The following is a 6141-nucleotide window of genomic DNA, read 5'->3' on the forward strand; positions in this document are numbered from 1 at the left end:
TAACAATCCAGAAACTGGCCCGAAAACAGCCAAAAAACAAGCCATTTCCACGGCCTTTTTCAGGGAATTTTCAGGCCTTTTTTGAGCTGTTTTTGACCCAGAGAATGGCTTAGAAAACAGCCAAAAAGCAGGCCATTTTCCAGGGAGATTTCAGGCCTTTTTTTGAGCCGCTTTTGACCCACCAAACGGCCAGAAAATGGCCTGGAAAACGGCCCAGAAAACAGTACAAAATATGTCCACATGGATGCCATAAACCAGAAGAGCAGCTGGCGATGGCGTGCCCGCCCACAGAGAGGGCTCTGAGTGCCACCTCTGGCACGCGTGCCATAGGCTCGCCATCACGGCCCTATACCATTTCAGACAAATGGTTTCCCAACCTCTTCACAATTGTTGAGTTCATATAGCAACCTAAACTCTTAAGGTGAGCAATTCACATCACTTTCAGAGTTGGGTAACACCTGTCTTTGTTTTAGTTCCTTTAAGTATCCTACAAAGAAGACATTTGGTGGAGGGAACTTCTCAATCAAGATTCATACAGGTATTTTATTGGGAGTAAGAGCAAACCATGTACAATTGCATTCTTTATTCTTGGCTCAATTCCATCATTGTTTATTCTGCTAGTGGCCCTGGAGCAATCGCCTTTGCGTTTAAGATCTGCAGCAGACCTTTTAATCCTTAGAGGCACTATATAAAGAATGCAAAGTCTCAAGGCTAGGGAAGTCTCCTGCAACCCTCTCCCTAATCTGATAACATTAGAACAAAAAAGGGTCATAAAACATCAGAATGGCTTTAGAATAGCTCAGTACAGCTGGAGCTGACCTTTTGGCCATCAGTGCTTTATTGATCGAAATGCAGCATTTCCCCGGAAACTTATTGTTATGAATGAAACAGTAGCACATGATGGATGGCCACAACAGAGGAAGTCCGGCGAAGAAATCTATTTCTCATTCACAAGTCATTATTATTTCTCATTCACAAGTCTTCAAGGATTTTGCAGACATCCAAAGCAATTTTTCTGACAAGTAGGAAAAGTTTCAAGGAAGTGAATATACTGTTGCCTCATATATTGCCTTGATCAGTGACTGCTCCCAGTCAAATACTTTTTAAGTATTAGCCATTATAATTCACTTTATCCTTAACACTAGTAATTCCCAATGGGGAAAAAAATCAGAAGTATATTTTTAATTATCAAGGTTGTAGGTACGATTTTAGAAGTCCCGGTATTTCTGGTCTCTTGATAGTCCAATTAAAAAACGGTAGGATTATTCTTGTTTGCCTAATTTTAGTAAAAAGCACTTTAAGTTTGTTCATTTCATGGAGGACCTCTCCTGTTGGTTTTCAATTTCACGTTGTGAGGTAAGAAACAACCTTCAGAGGAATTATTTGGAAGCAAATTGTTTTACAGAACGTTTAACAGGCCCGTGTTTAAAATAAGAGCCGCGCTACTCTTGCCACTCCTATTGTTCCACTACCATTCTGCTGCTGAAAAGGCTCCAGGATGGCTTATGTATGATTAATAAAATATGTATGGTTAATAATGTCAATAAGACAGTGGAGTTCAGTTTTCCATCCCTATAATCTTATGCAACTTTATCCTTTTTTTTGTATGCGCATAGTTCTTATCACTATTTTTTTATAAGAGGAATGTGGAAAACATTCAGAAGTTGAAAAATAGTTTTTCTCTGGAGCTCAAGACAAAACTATTTGAACAACATTATTTTAAGTATTAAGAGTTGTGAATTCTACAGTTGCTTGCCTAATAAAATTGTGACCAGGTTCTCTTGTTTCCAATATAGATAATCCTCGACTTACAACACTTCATTTAGTGACAGTTAATAGTTAACAACAGCACTGAAGTGACTTATGATCATTTTTCACACTTATGACCATTGCAGCATCACCCATAGTCATGGGATCACAATTCAGATGGCTGGCAACTGACTCATTTATGATGGTTGCAGTGTCCCAGGGTCATGTGATCACCTTTTGTAACCTTGAGACAAGCAAAGTCAATGGGAAAGCCAGATTCAATTAACAACCATGTTACCAACTTAACAACTGCAGTGATTCACTTAACAACTGTGGGAAGCAAGGTCATAAAATGGGGCAAAATTTGCTTAACATATGTCTCACTTAGCAACAGCAATTTTGGGCTCAATTGTTACCGTAAGTCAAAGACTACCTGTACTGTTTTAAGAGGGCTTATTCCTCTTTGGCTAAGACGCTGAGCTTGTCGATCAGAAAGGTTTGCAATTCGGCGGTTCGAATCCCTAGCGCCGCTTAACGGAGTGAGCTCCCGTTACTTGTCACAGCTTCTGCAAGCCTAGAAGTTTGAAAGTATGTAAAAATGCAAGTAGAAAAAATAGGAACCGCCTTTGGTGGGAAGGTAACAGCGTTCCGTGCACCTTTGGCGTTTAGTCATGCTGGCCATATGACCATGGAGACATCTTCGGACAGTGCTGGCTCTTCGGCTTTGAAACAGAGATGACACTGCCCCCTAGAGTTGGGAACAACTAGCACATATGTGCAAAGGGGACCTTTACCTTTATTCCTGTTCCAGTTGGCTGAAGAGGAAGGGAAAAGATAATTGAATATAATGAACATTGTTATATTTTTAATGTACGAAGTTAACTTCTGTCTCTGTGTGTGTGCGTTTAAGCCCTATAAATTTAAAACCTTGTCCTGTACAAATAGAACAAATGTCTTTAGTGAATGCTGAAATTTTAAAAGAGATGTTTCTCTCGAACTATGAGAAGTCATATATTCAACTGACCCATGCTTAACAACACAATTGTGGCCAGCAGTTCGCTCACTAAGTGATGTAGTCATTAAGCAAGATATCACATGACCATGTTGGACTTAGAACGTCACTTATACCATGGTCATTAAGTGAGACATTGTTTGCAAATGTATTGCTAGCTTCTCCATCGATTCTGAAGCAAAGATCAACAGATAGCCCTATTACAACGTCCAAATTAACAAAAAAAATCTGAAAAGAAAGCATTTTATTTAATAATACACAGAACAATGTTAACCCAATTATCCAGCACTTTTTAAAGTAAAATAAATTATAATCATGGAAGCTAACAATTGTTTAAATGATAGCACTATGTTTTACCACCTTCTAAGGAATTTACACTTGTACCATTAGAAAGAAAGAAAACCATTTTTCTTATCAGTTTCCAGATATTCTTTTCAAAGAACTTTTACAGTTTTTGTTGACTTATAAACCAACACATTGATCCTTATTGTTACTACTTATAAATTACTGTCAATGTCCTCATGGAGTTAGACAAGCAAAAGTACACAATAATGCGGCAGTTTATAATCTAAAATAGTCAAAGCAAAAATCCTTGAATACAAATGTCATTTTCCTGTTTCCAGGCTAAGGAGGAGAAAAAAATTTATCGATCATGCATAAGAAAATCTGACTCCTCTTATAACATATTTTCTGAATATTACAAGGAGGCTTTTTTAAATTTAAAATTAGCCAGAAAGCTAAATTTTCAAGTCCAAATAGGCTAGTAAACAGTTTGTGTCAATTAAACTATTTTGGATAGTGTCATTGACTGGGCAAATCTTACATTGTATATATTATTTATACTACTTGTGAAAAGCATAGAATCTTACTCTGATCCTTGGGAACTACCTTGTCAATCCCCTGCTTCTGGGCATTGTTTGGCATGTTATATTTCATATTTGCCACCCTGCAAGCCAGCACACTATAATTTTCAAACCTGTGGCAATCACAGAAGACAAGGTTTCTAATTGCATGGATTCACTAGTGGTATGTGTTCTCCTTGGAGTTCTAAAAATGTTATTTTTGTTTAGTATTCTATGTAAGTAAGAGATTTGTAGAAACACAAGTACAATTTTAAGTGAGATGAACAGTAAACAGTGATCCCTAAGCCCAATGTTCCTGTATTTGTTGTACTCATAGCTACTGCTTCTGTAAATCTTGGAAAATCTAGATACTAGATTTAAATACTAAATTAAAAACAGATACAGTAAGACACATACTGACATATTATTAGATTGGAACCCTCTATGTCAGTGGTTCTAAACTTTTTCTTTGCCACAGATCCCTTTTAAATACCCTTTGTGGCCACGGACCACCAAGATCTTCTAATTCAAGTTTTAAAGCACTTGATTGCATCATGCCTTTGCAGACACTGTGAAAACATCGTGGCCCCCCCAGAGGTCTGCAGACCACAGGTTAACAACCACTGCTCTATGTTGTCACCTGGAAATGTGTTTATTTCTGAATAAGTAATAGTGCACTCTTAAACACAATTCACCACAACTTATTTTTAGTTGTCCCTTCTAGATGATATCTTTGCTTATCATAGCACAATCTAGGCTTCCTGGTCAGATATGAAACTTTTCCCTCTCCTAATAAAGTGGACCCTAGGAATTTTTTTTTAATTAAGCTTGCTTCAAGGTCTCAAGTCTTCCAATGAGAAGAATAACATTTTAGGCATGTCATTTGAAAACTTGATTTCAAGAGCAACCTAACTATCAGATAGATAGAGTCTGAGATTGGGGAAAGAGGATTGACATTCCCAGCAGCAGCAGCAGGATGAAAGAGACTTGACTGTAACTAAAATATGATGGATGATTCTGGAGGCTCATCATTTACCTAAAAAAATATACTTTTATTTTTAAAATCAGTTTTTTTTTTTAAAAATGGGTAGATTTGCAGCATACACTTGCAAAGTGCAGTATGCAGCTAACTGGGTCATTGAAAAACGAAGCATGTCACAGAAATCCGGAAACATGGTCATTTGTGCTTCAGGACTGAGTCTGAAGAATTCTCAATAAGTATAAATTAATATTGGGTTATATTTTAAGCCAGCCAGCCAGCTAGCCTGGACAAGAAAATGAGATGAAAAGACTGCAAATTATTTCACCAGCAATCAGCAGGAGAATGATCAAAGTTTCTACTTTCAAATTATTTTTGAGGTCTTATAGTTGATATTCGCCTTATAATTTACAATGAATGCAGTACCACTAACTCTCTACTAGCCTTTTTATTTATGTTTGTGGAACATACAAAAAAAATCTGAGATGGGCTACACTTTTGAACCAGAAAATAAGATAATTTGAGAGCCTCACTGAGCTTGAGATGTCACATACTGAATGTATGTACCATCCACTGGTTATGCTGCCTTTTCTTCTTTGACTTCAACAGTAAGGATCTCTCCTTCCCCTGATACACTTGAAGGAGTCATGCTAATAATAAGGGACTGTTTATTGATGCCCGAGAGCACTGATGGCTGTGGTGAAGGTTTTGTGACTGCCTCTTCTTTAGGAGCACTTGACTCAGCTTTGGTTTCTTGGACTTTAGACTTGGGATCTTCAGCTGGTTTTTTTCCCTGTGGATTTGGCTTGGCATTTTCTGTCTTCTTTTTTTCTGCCTTTTCTTTTTCTTCCTTCTCTTTCTTTTCCCGTTCTTCCTGGGCTTCCTTTTCTTTCTAAAAAAAAAAAGATTAAATATTGACTTAACGTTTTTTACCATCTTTCCATGTTTTTTGCTCCTTTTGCCTGCTGATTCTTCCTCCATATTTTCCCTCTAAACATAGACTAAATATATTAAATAAGAATGCTTAATTGTGTAACCTCACAGCTTTGTCCATAGTGACCAGAGGAACGCAGACTTCCAAGCACAGTTAGTAGACAACCCATTCTCACTTCAAAGTGGTTTTCTGGTCATAGAGTACAGTAAATGATTGGCTGATTGATGTAGCACCTGGACTCCTTCACAAATTCTGCTAACTACTAAGACAAGAGGCTGCTACATAAACTGTCTTAGAATTTCCCAGAGGTGAGTTTGACCATAAACACCTCTAATTATTTATTTCTACCAGAATAATTTTTAAATTATTTTTTAAAACCAGTCATTTATATAACAATTTGAGCATTTCCCAATATCTCTAAATCTTGAGGGAATACCTGATATCTGTCTATTCAAACATTTTTCACTAGTATAACTAAAAGATTGCATGCCTTCTATAGCATCAGTAAGGTATACTATCTAAATATAGTTTTACACTTAAATCAACCTTTTTCAAAAACTTGCAGACCACACAATAAGTTTTATATTTAAAGCAAGTTTCAAGTGTTGTGTATGAAAAGTGCTCT

The sequence above is a fragment of the Natrix helvetica genome (genome assembly GCF_964273705.1).
Source record: "Natrix helvetica genome assembly, chromosome: 4".
Taxonomy (NCBI): Eukaryota; Metazoa; Chordata; class Lepidosauria; order Squamata; family Natricidae; genus Natrix; species Natrix helvetica.